The following is a 17409-nucleotide window of genomic DNA, read 5'->3' as shown; positions in this document are numbered from 1 at the left end:
CATTTCCTTTTATGGTGAAAGTAAACTATTTTCTGAATGAAATACTTAGTTCATCAAATCTTCCAATTATTTCCAAACCATTTGTTGACTTCTATGAATTGTTGATGTGATTTTGTTTGACAGAGCTGTCACTAGCTAAGTGATGGCCCTGTCTGAGCCATAATGTATTGTGGTAAACCACATCCACTCTTCCAACAACTTCCCCGTTACTTGATAGTCATTCTATGACTTGTGGTCTAGATAAGTAGAGAATTTCTGTAAACTCTCCAATACACTTATTTGATAGTTTCCCTGTGAACTTTAGACCACTGTTCTCTGAAGCCCCAGGACTCTAAGCTGGGGGAAAGAAGATGAAGGAAAAGAAGGCCCCCATTAGCTGTGTTGGTGATGTAGCATAAGCACTACCTGGCCCTGCCTGCAAGAAATAGTAGGGAAACGCTAGAGGGCCACCGATCTTTGCGTTCTAGCCCCCTCTTGTAAGACAGTCCCAGCAATCCAAAAGCACTCGTCCCTCACCAGCCATTCTCAGTAGAGATTAACCAGGAGAGCAGAAGCAGTGAAGGGAGATGTTTTAAAGTTCAGCACCTCCTATTCTTACTCCCAATGTAAACCAGGACCTGCCCTGCACGGAGCCCTCTTCCAGTCCAGGCAGACATGACCTGTAGAGCCAAAGTTACTTAACAGACCACATGTGATCTTCCAAAAACACAGAGTACTTCTGGAAACTCCAGAACACAGTTGTGCTACTTTCCCCACCTAACATGGAGCTGGCAGAAAGTGCTTCAATAGTTTTTCATACATTACCCTAATAAGAAAGACAATTCATCAATGGTCATTGCAACATCCTGCGATGATTACCTTGAACTAATTTCTCTACTTATCACAATCATTATTGCCAACAGATGAAGAAAAATGCCAACAAGTGTCATACTGATGACTACTTTGTGAATATCAATCGTGATTTCAAATAGTAGAATATTCAACCACCAATGGCTTAGGCGATAAAGACTTCACATACCCTCAAGAGGCCCTGCTTTTCATTTTTTCTGCTCTGGTATCCTCAGAAGGCTAGCTGTTCTTCCTTGTGCCTGTCTCCTCAGAGCCATACTGTGGATTCCATAATTCTGAGTATCACCCCGCCAGGAGTAAAGAAGGAAGGGGGAAGGAAGGGGCTGAAGCCATAGTGACAAGAGATATTCATGTGCACCTTTCTCCTTTTTATCAGGAATAAAAAACATTTTCCAAAAGCTCCTCAGGAAATTTCCTTCTATCCAAGAGAGTTTGAGGACAGAGTTATATGCAAAACAGGTCAAGAGGAATGAGATCTTAATGTCTTTTTTAGACCAATTATGACTTATCTTCTTGAGCTGGTGGGGTGGGAAAGGCTAACTTCCCTGAGATCTAGAACTGTCTACCACCTGTACAAAATGAGGGTTCTGTTAAGGGAAGAAAAGGTGGAAGCTGTTGAATGGCTTCTGCCATAATTGGATTTTATTTTGAAGATTTATTTACAACTATTATTAGTATGACCATTATTATTACTACTAGTATTAGTACCATCATCTTTCATTGAAGGAGTACTCTTTGCCAGGAAATTCACTACATTAAATACTTTACTAGTATTATTTAATTTAATTTATACAATAATCTTCAAGGACTGAAAAGGCCAAAATAATTTATATAGTTAGACAGTGTTTAATTTAATCTAAAGCATGCATGATTCCAAAACCCAAATCATTTCAGGTTCATGTGATGAGCCATATTTCTACACATGGGTGAATCTTTAAAACAGCCCTCTTCACAGTTCAGTCTTGGCATTATTCCTATTAGTTAATTCCAAGCAGAAGGATGCTCACTGAAAATAAATGCAACTCGTTACCCTACCTTTGCACATAATTGGTTTTAAATTGTGTCAAGATGTGCATTGCCTTTATTAAGTCCTCTAGAAAAAGGAATTTCAATGATGCTATTAGGAAATGATGGTAACACAGGAGTTCTCTTCCTGGGAGATTAAACAAAATAGCACGTGTGAGCTTTACTGACCCAAAGCCTGGTGCAGAGTAAGTGACCAATGAATGCTAGGTGAATGAATGAATGAATGAGATTCAAAGACTCAGAATATTGTTCATTTGGATGCTTCTTCTGGTGCCTAGAAAGGCTTACAAATGTGTGCTACTAATCAGCACAAGGGGAAAAACAGGAAATTATCTTTGGGCAAACTTTGAAGATCACAGACAGGCACCTGGATTTTAAGGTAGTAGATATAGGTTGGTTTGGTGGCTGTTGACCAAAAACCAAGGTTTAATACATAAATTCCCCTTGATCTTCATTTTTTCACACCAGTATCAAAACTTTCAAAGACTATTCAGAGTGATCTGGATTTGGATAAACTGAATACATTTTTAAATACATGTGATGATGGGCTTCCCTAGTGGCACAGTGGTTGAGAGTCCGCCTGCCGATGAAGAGGACACGGGTTCGTGCCCTGGTCTGGGAAGATCCCACATGCCGTGGAGCAGCTGGGCCTGTGAGCCATGGCCGCTGAGCCTGCGCATCCGGAGCCTGTGCTCCGCAACGGGAGAGGCCACAACAGTGAGAGGCCCGTGTACCACAAACAAAACAAAAAAACATGTGATGTTGAGTCATGTTATTTTAAATAGAGTTAATATTTTTCAAGTTTTTATTTAATACTGGATGCCATGCTAAGCAATTAAATGCATCTCATTTAATTACCATGATAACCCTATGAGGTAGATAGTCACTGGAGTTTTAGGTGGCTCAATAAGTAACACAAATGTCTTACAACGTCTGGGTTCTGAATTAGAAGATAGATAGACGAAAGAATGTGATGGAGATCAAAATCTTATTATTATATAACAGGCTGATCCAAGAACATGACTTTAGATCTGGAGCAAGTGGCCTCACCCTGTCTCAGATAGCAATACACCCCAGTTGTCCCCTGGAGGGCCAGAAGCCTTCAGTGACAAAACCGTGAACTGGCCCAAGCACACACTCCCAGAAAACAAGAAGATCTATAAGAAGAACCCTCAGAGAGCTGAGAGGTGCATGCAGGCCTCCTTTTGCATGTTCACCAATCAGAGAAGATGCCTCTCTTAGGTCTGGTCCCCTGAAAAGAGAGATAGAGATTTACCTGCAGGAAGTTTATTGGGGAGTTCCCTGGGGTTCAACACCTGTGGGCGCTGAAGGAAGCAGGACTGGGCAGTGGGAGGAGCTGAACTGCAATGCAATTGCAACCGAGGCCTCTGCAGATCTCCCAGGAACTCTGGAGCAAAGGCCTTGCCCAGTTGCCTTGTGTTAAGGCAAGAGGGCCAGGCCTTTGTACCCCTACATTAACTAGGGGTCACTGGATGCAGGCTGTGCCTGGGAGGTGACATAACTTGGGCAAGGCCAATCCTTTCAGTTACAGGCAATTATTTTTTATTACTGCAGTGTGACTCATCTGTGGCCTGTGGACAGTCAACACCCTTGCAGGTGAAGAATTGAATGAATTGGTCCTAACGGGGGAGACTTGGGCAGAGCAACACAGCATTCATTAGGTGAGAAACTCATGGTGGTTTTCCAGTGGAACTTCCTCCATATGGAAATAGAAAACAAGGAATAAGAGAATCTCCAAGAATAGGCATCACGACTATACCTATTTTTTGCACATGAATAAAGAAATTAATGAGAATACAGGCAGATGGTAAAGATGGGAATTACAAATAATCTGAACTCACTCTGTTGTATTGCCTTTTGCTACAGACCTTGTAGCAAAAGTAGTCTAGAAGGAAATATGCGGAGATCTTAGACTTACACTAATATATTATAAACAATATCACATGAGTTGGAAACATTTGGATCGTGATGAAAATAAAAGGAAATTGTTTAGCACAGTTTACTTTGGCCAATAATAGTATGTATATAGGCATATGTCTGAATATTAGTACTAACTTTATTTGAATTTTATATCCTACTTATGCTGACTCTTGACAGTTACAATAGTTGTAAGAAAGTTCTCCCTTTGCACAGAATCAAAATCTGCCTTTCTGTACCTCACACGCACTGTTTATAAATGCTAGTTGTGCATCCCAGTCACCTGTGGAGCTATTAACAAAACAGATGCCCAGACCCTACCACAAACCTACAGAAAATCAGAACCTCCAGAGCTGGAATCCAGATTATGGGTTTTTAGGTTTTTTGTTTTAAGTCTTTCAGTTAATTCTGTCCATTCTCCTGGTTAGGCACCACTGCTCTGGTATGACACATATTTAACTTATTTTTAATAACACTGAATAGACATTTACAGTGTGCATAATACATTAATCTCCTCTTACGTATTATACATGCAAATGTGCCAACCTAAATTTCTGGGTCAACCAAGCATGTTCTTTCAGGCAGTACTCTGAAGTTGTGGTTCATAGATTCAACACCCTACTACCACAGCTCAACCCCCAGTGCTACAATTTAAAAATATATTTTTTGCCTTTTAACAACATAATACTACATATATTACAGACACTATAGATCTGGTCTAGGCTTGTCAACATCTGTGTATATCAGGTACCATAAACATGGTTCTAATATCTAAAAGAAGTGGAAAAGGGAAAATCTGAAGTACATAGCTAAATACAGCTTATACCTTCACGACTCACAGCAGTTCTTAACTATTTTTAAATTGTGAGTCCACAGCCACTCTATCTGATACTTTAGAAGCATTTAAAATGCTTACTATTATAACCAAATTATAGTCACACTAACACATTCTAGGTATATTTAGTGATTGTTGGACAATGTGAATATCCCACTATAATGTAAGCTCCGTGAGGATGGGACTTTATTCTTTGGTTCCTGACAGCACCTTCAACATCTAGAACAGTGGCTGGCACAAAGTCCATGTTCCATCAATATTTTCAGTTGAATGAATGAACATTGGAGTTGACCGTAAGTGGAAAGCAATTTATGGAACTATTAACTCAAACCCAATCAGTTCATAAACAGAGGGGTCATGGTAGCAGGGATAGACCATGGTATTCTTTGGATGACAAAGAGGCAGGGGGGTCTAAGTGTATTTGTATAATCAGATAAAGTCAAGAGCTGACAAGGAGAAGGTTGAGGTCAGCTGCTGCAATGAAAAGTCATGATCTCTCACTTACATCCCATATCTGAGCAAATTCTCATGCCAGAGTCCATTGATTGAAGGAGAGGTTGTCTTCTCTGGAGGAGAAAGTCTGGAACCAAATCAAGTATGTACGAAGGGACTTGCAGATATTTATCATAATATCTATACCCTGGGAAGGGAAAATACACAGACCATTCCAGGGTTGATGAATACACAGACCATTGCAGGGTCTGAGCTGTTACTAATATCTGGAACCAGAAACATAAACATGGACTTTGGTTATACTGGTTGCTCATCTAAATAATAAATTGAATCTTGGCCCAAGTCCACCTCACAGTGGATCCAAAGGGTGCATGGACTCACCCTGTGGTTACTTCCCCAGTCCCTGAATGCATAATTGGGATTAGTGTACTTAGCAGCTGGCAGAATTTTCACAGTGGTTCCCTGAAATAAAAATAAGAAACATTATGGTAGCAAGTACCATGAGGAAGCCCCTTAAATTACACCCATCTACTTGCCAAAATAATAAATCAGGAGCAACTTCACAGCCTAGGCAAAGTCACCTATAATTTGAGCTACTACCAAGGACTTGACTCATAGTATGGCTTTTTTTTTTATTATTTATTTTTGGCTGCGTTGGGTCTTCATTGTGGTGTGCTGGCTCTCTCTAGTTGCGGCGAGCCAGGGCTACTCTTCATTGCAGTGCGCGGGCTTCTCATTGTGGTGGTTTCTCTTGTTGCAGAGCACGGACTCTAGGCACGCGGGCTTCATTAGTTGTGGTGCGCGGGCTCAGTAGCTGTGGCTCACGGGCTCTAGACCACAGGCTCAGTAGTTGTGGCACACAGGCTTAGTTGCTCCGCGGCATGTGGGATCTTCCTGGACCAGGGCTTGAATCCGTGTCCCCTGCATTGGCAGGCGGATTCTTAACCACTGTGCCACCAGGGAAGCCCTAGTATGGCATTTTAAAGCTTATATATGGTGGCCAAGATGGCAGATCTATAGGAAGGAAGGAGAAACCATATCCAGAGGATGCATTAATTCCAGCAGCAATGAATTTTTTCCTCCTTCAAAATGGAAAGGATCTGATATAATTAATCTGCCACCAAAGGACTGGTTAGTCTCCCTGAGGAACAGTGAGATATCAATTAGCATTGATCTCTGATACTGGCATCCAGGCCATCCAGGAGAAGCTGTAGTTAGATCAGCCTTGATAAAAGGGAGCCTATAATGTTTAACTCATGCATTGCCTCTCTCCGTTACCTGGATTCTCTGTTCATAGACACATTAAGCAAGTTCTAGGATGGCTAAGGACAAAACTGACTAATATCCATAGAGAGGTTATCCTAATTCTTGTATAGGACATCTTCTTTATGTGTTGTCACCAGCCACCACTTTGAAGGCTGTATGATGATTTAATTGGGATAACCTGTTGAATTAGGGCGCAAGTTCGAGGCATAAACTGTATCAGACACGTCTTTTGCCCAGCTCACATCCCTCCCACCCACACTTTCACTCCAGCCATTGTTGCTATAGCACTCAGGGCACTCAGCTATGAGTAGGTGTAAGCTGACTGCATGTTACTTCAACTGTGTCACATAATTCTGTTTTCTGTCGTGGAACTTCTTTAAACCGACCACTTCCACTACCTGCAGGATCCCTCTCAGCTATTCTGATGTGCAAACCTCAGTGACAAGGCGTTAATACACTATGGGGCAAGCCTTGATCAAGGAGGGAAAGGAACCTATGGATAAATACTTTCTTCTTCTGCCTTGCAGGCAGACAGTTCTGAGGAGCTCCCTGCACAACTCAAAAAGTCTCCAGCAAGATCAAGCCCCTGTTGTCCACAGCAGACACTCGGAGGTAACACCTTCTTAAAGGGTCCTTCTATCCTACTGCATTCTATCACTCTTCCCCTTCCCCCAATCCTGTTCCTTAGGGTCACCTCCTAAAATAAATAACCATCATGGAAGCCTGTGTTTCTGGCTCTGCTTTTTGGAAGAACCTAGACTAAGACTTAGTCCTTTTCTAGTTTATAGAGAGAAGTTCAGTAAGAGGGCACAAGGCCCTGTTCAGATGAAAGGGAAGAGGTCAACATTAAAGGAGATAGTCTACAAAAAGGAGAGAAAATGTATTTTCCAACTTTCAAATTTTGCTTCGGGATGATCCTGTGAATTTTATTTGTATGTCTACAGAAAAAAAAAAAGGTATTCCATGTGTAAACATTGGGAAATTAAATGAAAATATTGCTGTAAGCACAGATTCCTCGATATAACCTAAAAATATGGAAGTACTCTTTAATATTTTTTTCTCTCTATTCCCCTGGCCCTCTTCACATATACAAACCCTGCCCACAAATCCTATCTCTGTAATAGAGCTCATACCCACTTCTTCCTTTACTTTTCCAAAAGCTATCCCACCCCGCCTCATTTCAGGCTCTTAGTATTTTATACCTGATCTTTATTACTCTGATGCCTCTACACTACTCTAATCATATTTCTAAAATATCCTGCTCATTTTGCTGATCTGAAGCTTCATGGCCTTCTCCACTTCACAATAATGTAAACAGTCATTCATGCAAAAAGATATTTATTAATCATATATTAAGTGTCAGGCACCCTAGCCTGAGGCTAGGACTAAAATGCTGAGCAAAGCAGATGTCATCTTTCTTACCTACATTGTTAATATTCTCTCATATTACTCCTAAAATCTTCAGTCCAATTCAATTAAATGATTCTCCAGTCCCAGGAAACATGATCTTCCAGTCTCGATTTTAAGTGTTGCTGCTAAGAACCACTCCCTGTCTTCCCTCTGCTTATCTTAAGGTCATTGTTTACACCTAATATGTACCTGTTCTCCAGAGTCTGACCAGATCTGTCTGCCTCCATGTACTATTTCCTTGCTCTGAATTTTTAATTATACTCACTGTCCTTACCTCTCCCCTGCCCCTTACTGTGTGCCCAAGCACCTGACAAAGACTGATGCTTTACACAAAAGTACTTGTTACATATACACTCTTAAAACTTGAACCTGGTTATATTCTATTTTCCCCATTAATTTATAAATTAAATATAATCTTGGACACAGGTTCATTTTACATTTGCATGAGAGTCATAATTTTACCTTTCTAAAAGCATCCTTTTACATGATATAAAACCCAATATCCGACTTCCCTCGTGGAGCAGTGGTTAAGAATCCGCCATCCAACGCAGAAGACACGGGTTTGAGCCCTGGTCCGGGAAGATCCCACATGCCGCAAAGCAATTAAGCCCATGTGCCACAGCTACTGAAGCCCGTGTGCCACAACTACTGAAGCCCGTGTGCCTAGAGCCTGTGCCCCACAACAAGAGAAGCCACCACAGTGAGAAGCCCGCGCACCACAATGAAGAGTAGCCCCCGCTCGCCACAACTAGAGAGAGCCTGCAAGCAGCAACAAAGACCCAAGGCAGCCATAAATAAATTAATTTAAAAAAATAATAATAAATATATATATATATATATATAAAATACACTAAAGCGTCTCCTTTGCCCCTGCTTGGGACCTGCCGTGGGTTAAGGAAAAGGCTATGGCGCAGGAGTTGAGGGCATAATGGACCCTTCATTATTTGCCCATCTTGTTCCTCTATTCCTCCTCCTTATCCACCAGGACTCCTCTGACTCCACAAGCAGTGAAGTAGGGAAGGGAGAAGAAGTTAAGGTCAGGAAAGGCCTTGCTTCACTGGTATGGTTACTCTCTATATCGGGGCCCTCAGAGTTGGTCAACTGGAAATTTGGTTTATATTGAGACATTTGGGGATCCTCAGAGATCCCCAAATCCTGGAGATTTCTCACTGCAGCATCCTAGATGTGGGTGACATCTTCTCTTATTTCCCATCTTCAAATGGCCCACCCTTCTGTGGGGCCTCCTTGCCCCTCCAGTTGTTCTTGTTGGGTGCTGTGTCTTTGGACAAGTCCCTCCTCCTGCTTCCTTTTGGGGTCTACATAAGCACACATCCTTTCCCGCCAAACTCTGCAAATGCAGGCCTATTTTCTTTTTTAGCTGCCACAGACCACTTCAGGCAGGTGTCACATGCCAGGCCTTACAACATAAAAATCCCAGAAAACAGAAGCCAGGCTCTCTAAATGATTCTCCTAGAAAGTCCTCCACTTGGCTTCAAAGTTAGGAAGGCCTGTTCATCACTCCTTCTCAAACGGATGCAGGAATCACTCAGTACACTTAAAAGTCTCTCCCAAAATAGTCACACTCTGACTGCTCTCAAGAACTCTTAGCTCTCTGAGAGTCTATTACACAGCCTGGACTTGATATGGGCAAAGAGCTAATCCTGCGAGGAATTTTTTTTTTTTTTTTTGCCACTCCCAATGCATAGCCTACATTGATAGTCAAGCACTTCAATGTAGATTTGGTTGTATTTAACAATTTAACATCTATTCTTCTCATTTCTGAGAACTCAACTAAGACTCCAAGACAAGGTCATTTTAGCATCCCTTCATGCATGCATAAATACATGTCGTTTGTTTTTAAAATAATGGATAATGGATACTCTACATATGGCTCTGCAACCTGCTCTTGTCACTTAACGTGTCTTTGATAACTTCCCATATTTCACATTTCTTTTGGTGAACAATTTTAGGGATAATATAATAATGGCTTAGGGATATCAAACATACATATACCTCTCTGGTCCATAAATAAGAGAAGTCATTAGAAAATTCTGCAGACTTAAGGACTTTTCATGAGTGTCATAAATGTCACTGGTGAGATTAAAAGCTCAGCTACTAACTGTGAATGTTAGGATTCCCATATGAGTCACACGGGGAAAAAGTTGTAAAAATATGAACCTAAGACAACTGAGTTTCTAGGCCATAATGAGCCACGTTGTAAAAAATGTGGACCAAGGAGCAAAGCTATAGATTAAAAAATACCAAGATTGTGTGTATTCTGAATTGCAATAAAATGGAATGGAGAAATAACAGTTATTCACCATGCTAAGTGTTTTGTGTATATTTATCACTTAATACTGACACAAATTAGTCATACTCTTCTCTAACTTGTCCCCTCATTGCATGACTCCAGTCAAACTAACATCTTCAGGACTTTGCGTGTGCTAATTCCTCAACCTGGAATGTTCTTCCCACAGAGATGCATAGCTCCTGTCTTTACTTCATTCACGTACTTAGTTCTTGTCACCTTTTTTAAAGCACTGTGCAAAATAACACTTCTATCCTTGTAGCACTCGCTATCCCTTTACTCCACTTGTTTTTTTCCATGAAATTTATGACTATCAAACACATTTGCTCCTCTTTTCCTTGGATAAAAAAAAAATGAAAAACTCCTAGTGGTTCAAAGTGACCTCTGCAGTGAAGTCTTACTTTCTAGGGAGGAATGATCAACCTCAGAGGGGCTGGGGTCTACATCCAGGACAGCAATGGTGGCCACAGCTGTATTTTTCAAATTCTTTCTTTTGTAGCAATTTGGCTTTAAGAAGGACACTCAGCATATTGGTAAGCAGCAACACTTAAGAGTGCCTAAGCACAGTGACCTGGAGATTCACAGTCTCTGATGAGCTGAGAAACCTCCTCAGTTTTCTTAGGGGGAGTGGGAACAAAATACTCCTTTCTCTTTTCTTTTTCATTAAACATTGATTACTTTAATTGATTAATTTAATTAAGCTTTAATTCATTCACCAGTCTCCACGAGTAGAATTCCTTATACCCTATAGGGTCAGGGGACAAACTGCAACAGCAGCCAGGCAGGCAACAGCTGAGAGATTTGCCTTTGAAGCAACATTTAAGCCTTTTAGGTTCCATGGCTTCCGTGAGGAGGGCACCCCATGTCGCATCACTATAGTTCAGGTGATACAGTGCCCAGATTTTTTCCAGAGATGCCCTCTAAAAGAGCAAGCCAGTGCAATAATTAGCTTATGGGGAGAAAAGAACCCAATCTGACTGAATGACTCTTCCACTGATTTCAGTGTTGTTGAGTCAGTGAATCAGACTTGCCTCCAACACATCCTTCTGGAAGAAGCCTCTCCCCACTCCCTTCAAGGATCCTTTGCCTTGCAGGTTAGCCAATCAACTTCATCTCCCCTTCCTGGGCACGGGTTAGGGCATCAAACAGTACCCAGTGGATCCAGTTATATATCCCAGAGGTGGCTTATCCTTCCCTAAAACTAAATGAATCCAGGTATATCATAGAGGCATATACCTTAGAAGTCCTCTTACAGTTTAGGTTGGAACACCTATACATCATATGGCAGACACAGATAAAGCCATGACAACTAAAGCACAAGCATCAGCCATGCTTTCCCAGGGAGCATTTTCTGGTGAATCCAGTTAATAAGTCAAGAACAAGCTAGGGGCATGCACCTTCATCAAGCACCAAGTCACCCTGTTCATTGCACCACTGTCTCAACTGCACCCACAGAATTTTAATTTATAAAGGTGACTTGGTAACAACAGAGAGAGGTCAGTGACACTGAACAAAGAGTTTATTACTTACAGTTTAAGAAGAGGAGGCATGCCACATCGTGCAGGGCCACATGAAGAAGCATCAACTGTAGTCAGGAAGCAGAAAGAATAAAGGCAGAGCTTGGTCCAGAGCCTTTATTACTATAGTGGTGGGAAATTGTCAGGTGAGGACATTCTCTATCGAGCAGGGAGTGAAATTCAAACGTTGGGGTTTGTGGTTGGAGGATTTATAAAATGATTTTTAAGGGTGGACCACAAGGGAGGTGTAAACAACTTTGACTATTAGTTTGGCCCTGCAATGTTGTGATTTATAAGAAATATGTATTTGGTCATTCAGATGACCAAATATATATTTCTCATATACATTTGGTCTTTATCCACAGTTCCTGGCTCACAGATCCCAAAACCCAGGTGCTTGGGAAAGCACCTAAAGATGGGGGCTGGAGCAAAACATGATTAGAAGGTTGGAACTTTCAGTCCCACTCCCTGACCTCGGGGGAGGGGAGAGGGGATGGAAGTTGACTCAGTTGTCAATGGCCAATGATTTAATCAATCACACCTATGTAATGAAGCCTCCATAAAATCTCAAGAGAATGGGGTTCAGAGAACGTCTGGGTTGGTGAACACGTGTGGGTGCTGGAAGAGCAGCACACCTAAACAGAGCATGGGAGGTCCTCACCCCTTCCCCATGCCTTGCCTTACGCATCTCTTCCATCCGGCTGCTCCCAAGTTATATGTAAAATGTTTCTCTGAGTTCTGTGAGCCACTCTAGAAAATCAACCAAGCCCAAGGAAGAGATAGGAACCTCTGATCTATAGCCAGTGGTCAGAAGTACAAGTGACAACCTAGACTTATGACTGGTTTCTGAAGAGGGGGTGTGAAGCAGGACTAACCACAGCCTTGTGGAACTGAGCCCTTAACCTGTGGAATCTGATGCTATCTCCAGACAGAAAGTGTCAGGATTGAATTGAATTGTGGGACACCCAGATGGTATTCTGAGAATTGCTTGTTGGTGTGGGGAAGCCTCCACACACACATGTTGGAATTGGGTTCAGGAACCTAATGTAAGCCCTGTGACCAATGGATGACAAGTCATCAACTACAAAATCTATAAAAGTTGATTAGAACATAGAAGATCCAGTGAAAAGCATTTTAAATAATAGTCATTAATTACCTCATATTCCAAGAGCTCTGAAGGTAGAGAAATTCCAGAAATGGCTCTGAAATACCATCAAGGCCAAGGTCCCTCTATCTTATTATTCTGCCATCCAAAACAAGCCTCAGCATGTTGATTTCTTCCCTCACATTTGTCCTATTCATGCTCACAAAGTTACTGCTATATCTCTAGGGCTCACATTCTTGTGTTGCCTCACGTACATGTTTTCATTGGACAACTTCATTGCCAGAAATATAAAAATCTGGTTAGCAAGGCAAATGGTGTGAATGATTGCTGAATAGGCAACCAGTGGTACCTGCTATAACCAATGTGCCTGAATTGTATCCCTATCACCAAGTAGTGTTCAATGCCTGAGGATCTAGATGATCTAATCTTTGGATAAGGGATAAGGACGGTGAAAATGAAATTGTCTTCCATGTACTTAAGATGATGAAGTCCATAGAGCTATATTTGAAACAGAATCCTAATTCCTTTTCTAAAATGGTATACAGAACGTGTGAAATTGTTAAAATTTAGATTTTTTTGCCTGAATTTACATGACAAAATAATTAATTGGGTTACTTCATTGAGAGCCACAAGAAGTAGTAAATTTGATGTCAGAAAGAGAAAATACAGTTTAGTGGATTAATTCTTTCAGTCTTGACCAATAATATTAAATAAAGGATTATCCTGAGTAATAAAAGGATGCTAAAAGCAGTTTAGATTACTATCATGAGGTTTTAAATGAGTTCCCATCTATAATTAACTTGGAAATCTACTATAATTTTTGTCTCTTGTTCAGGCATAGCCATATTCCCCCTAGACTGTGAGATTTTGTTTGTTTAATGCTATCTTTCCATAAGGGCCCAAAACAGTAACTTGTATAATTTATATACTTGTATATCATCCAGAGAGATGATATTTTCAGTAGGAATGACTCCCTCATTGTAAGGATTTAATGGGGTTTATTAAATGAGAATGTAGATTAATAGACACTTTAAGAACACTTTCCTCTGAAACTTGCATAGAAAAGAAAGTCAGAAGAGACGTTTAATCATCTTCAAAGAAGTAAAACAGTCACTTAGCTCCACAGCAGGGAGCAATGCCTTCCCCCACAAAAACGTCTACATTTAAATGTAAAACCATATAGCATTTCAATTCTTGAGAACTGCTCAAAAAATACTGAGTGTCATAGGAAAAAGTGAGCCCTATCCTAACTTAAAACAGTTCATATGCCAAAATTTACAAGAAGAAAAAAGGTAAAACTCAATTTAAATTTCTACTCGTTGTTTCAACATAGTTGCTCTGTTATGGCCCAAAATATTCCAACAGCTATTACACCACTGGTATAGAATGCAATATGCCCTTTATGCAAACCGTCTGTTGATGAATAGCAAATGGAGGAAAATTGAAGACCAATTTTAAGAACAATGAAAAGGAGTGTAGTTGTTTCATACTAAGTGTAATGGGTTTGTATCACATACTTAGAGTGTATCAGTTAGAGTCCAATGACAAAAACAAAACCTGTATTAGGCATTTAAAGAAAATAGAACTGAGGATTCTGATCAAGATGGCAGAGTAGGAGGACGTGGAACTCACCTCTCCCCACAAACACATCAAAAATACATCTACATGTGAGTAATTCTCACTGAAAATGAACTTGAGACTGGTAGGAAGACTCTTATACAACCAAGGCTATAAGAAAGATACACACAGAATTGAGTAGGAAGGGAAGAAAAGTGATCAGGTCAGGAGCTGTACCGCTGGGAGGGGACACAGAAGAGAAAGGGGATCCTCCCTGGGAGGGGGCAGTTTGAGCCACATATTGGATGCCCCAGCCCTGGGGTATAAGAATGGGAAGACAAGTCCCCTTAGTGGTTAGAAAACCAGTGGGACTAACAGGAGGACTGTAAGAAATCTAGACTCCACTCCATTACTGGCACTTACGGAAGCAGCACATCTAGGAAGCAGTCTAGGACTCTGACTGGAGCCAGGGCCACCACAGCCCTGGAGCAAGGGTACCAGTGCTAGGAGGGGGGAGAGTGCACACTTAGATGGAACGGAGCCAACTCAGACCTGACCCCCAGGGCTTCTGCTCCAGCAAATTGGGACCCACCCCCAATACAGTGGTGCAGGCCACTAAGCAGAGGAGAAGCCCCAGCTCATACCTGGCTCTGGCTCTAGCCCTTCCGTCTCCAGCCCCATCTCCTACCAAGGTGGTAGTTGCTGGAACACCCTGGGGAAAGATATGAATCATGCCCACATCAGATCCAGCTCTCCCACTAAAGCCACTGAGCACATACAGACTGTATAAGGATGGTTCCACACAAGAATCTCCCTTCAAGAGCACAAAGGTAACTGTTTCACCTAATTTCATAGAGACAGAGAGAGTTAAGCAAAATGAGAAAACACAGGAATTTTTTTCAATTGACAGAACAAGAGAAACCCCCTGAAAAAACAACTAATGGAACAAAAATATATAATTTACCAGACAAAGAGTTCAAAGCATTGGTCATAAGAATGCTATTAGGGAAAAGAATAGATGAACACAGGGAGAATTTTAACAAGGAACAAGAACTGAAGAATACAATAACTGTAATGAAAAACATACTAGAAGGAATTAACAACAGACTAGGTGATACAGAAGAATGCACAAGTGATCTGGAAGTTAGAATATTAGAAATCACCCCATCAGAACAGCAAAAAGAAAAACAAATATTAAAAATGAGAACAGATTAAAAGTCCTCTGAAACAATGTTAACTGTACCAAGATTCACCTTATAGGGGTTCCAGAAGGAGAAGAGAGAGAGAAAGGGGTTGAAAATGTATTTTATGAGATTATGGCTGAAAACTTCCTGAACCTGAAGAAAGACACAGATATCCAGGTATAGGAAGCATAGAGGGTCCCAAACAAGATGAACCCAAACAGACCAACACCAAGACATATCATAATTAAAATGGCAAAAATTAAAGATAAAGATAAAAGGTAGCAATAGAAAAACAGAGTCATATACAAGGGAAACCCCATAAAGTTATCAGCTGATTTTTCTGCAGAAACTTTGCAGGCCAGAGGGATTGCCATGATATATTTAAAGTGCTGAAAGGGGAAAAAAAAACCCTGTAATCTAGGATACTCTACCCCACAAGACTATCATTTAGAATTAAAGGAGAGATAAAGAAGTTCTCAAACAAGAAAAACTAGTACTATTCAACACTACTAAATCTACCCTAAATGTTAAAGGGTCTTCTCTAAGTGGAAAAGAAAAGCCTATAACAAGAAGTAAGTATCAATAGGAAGGAAAAATCCCACTAATAAAGGCAAATGTATAGTAAAGGCTGAGAACCAACCATTTAAATAAACTAGTACAAAGATTAAAAGATAAAAAAATAAAAAGTAAAATCAACTATAACTACAATGACAATAAAGGGATAAACATGAAGATGTAAAATGTGATATCAGAAACACAAAATATGAAGGAGAGGAGTAAGAAAAATGTAGATTGAACTTAAATGACCACAAGTTTAAAATGAGTATGAATATATGAATGCCATGGTAACCATGAATCAAAAACCTACAATAAATACACAGAAATTACAGAGAAAGGAACACAAACATACCACTAAAAAATCATCAAACCATAAGGGAAGAAACTAAAAGAAGAAGAAAAGAACAGATAAAAACCACAAGAACACCCAGAAACCAAGTAACAAAATAGCAATAAGTACATACCTATCAATAATCACTTTAAATGTCAATGGACTAAATGCTCCAATCAAAAGATCTAGGATGGCCAATTAGATGAAAAAATAAGACCCATCTATGCGTTTCTTACAAGACACTCACTTCAGAGCTAAAGACACACACACAGACTAAAACTAAGAGGATGGAAAAATATATTTCATGCAAATGGAAACGACAAGAAAATGGGGGTAGTAATATTCATATCAGACAAAATAGACTCTAAAACAAATTCTATAACAAAAGACCAAGAAGAAAACTGTATAATGATAAAGGGATCAATACAAGACGAGGATAGAACACTCATTAACATATATGCACCCAATACAGGAGCACCTAAATATTTAAAGCAAATACTAACGGACATAAAGAGAGAAATTGACAATAATGTAATAATACTAGAGGACGTTGACATCCCAATTCCATCAATGGACAGATCATCCAGACAGAAAATCAATAAGGAAACAGTGGTCTTAAAGGACACATTAGACCAGCTGAATGTAATAGATACCTACAGGACTTTCCATCCAAAAAGAGCAGAGTACACATTCTTCCCAAGTGCCCAGGAAATATTCTCCAGGATACATCACATGCTAGGAATAAAACAAGTCTCAACTAATTTAAGAGGACAGAAATTATATCAAGAATTTTTTTTTACAACAATGGTATGAAAGTGAAATCAATTACAGAAAGAAAAATGGGGAAAACAGAAACACATGGAGACTACGCAACATGGCGCTATAAAAAAAAAAAAACAGTGGGTCAATGAAGAAATCAAAAAGGAAATCAGAAAATACCTCAAGACAAATGAAAATGGAAACACAAAATCTATGGGACGTAGCAAAAGCAGTTCTAAGAGGGAAGTTTATAGTGACACAGGCCTACATTAAGAAACAAGAAAAATCTCAAATAAACAACCTAACCTACCAT

At 40.3% G+C, this 17409-nt stretch overlaps 1 protein-coding gene across 3 annotated transcripts in view; it reads right to left on the bottom strand.

Annotated features, from left to right (window-relative positions):
• Positions 1-3908: 3908 nt before the first annotated feature.
• KCNA4 (potassium voltage-gated channel subfamily A member 4) overlaps positions 3909-17409 on the bottom strand; it is a 156915-nt gene continuing 143414 nt past the window's right edge. For 2 of the 3 annotated variants that reach the window (XR_013829318.1, XR_013829321.1), the window contains 2 exons: positions 11616-11670; positions 3909-5563 (listed from right to left, as the gene is read on the bottom strand). The gene's annotated coding sequence lies outside the window, so the exon portion shown is untranslated. The remainder of the gene's footprint in view (positions 5564-11615; positions 11671-17409) is intronic. The other variant, XR_013829319.1, reaches the window with a different exon arrangement.

The sequence above is a fragment of the Stenella coeruleoalba genome (genome assembly GCF_951394435.1).
Source record: "Stenella coeruleoalba genome assembly, chromosome: 8".
In the NCBI taxonomy this organism is placed as follows: Eukaryota; Metazoa; Chordata; class Mammalia; order Artiodactyla; family Delphinidae; genus Stenella; species Stenella coeruleoalba.
This window is presented reverse-complemented; position numbering and strand designations above follow the sequence as displayed.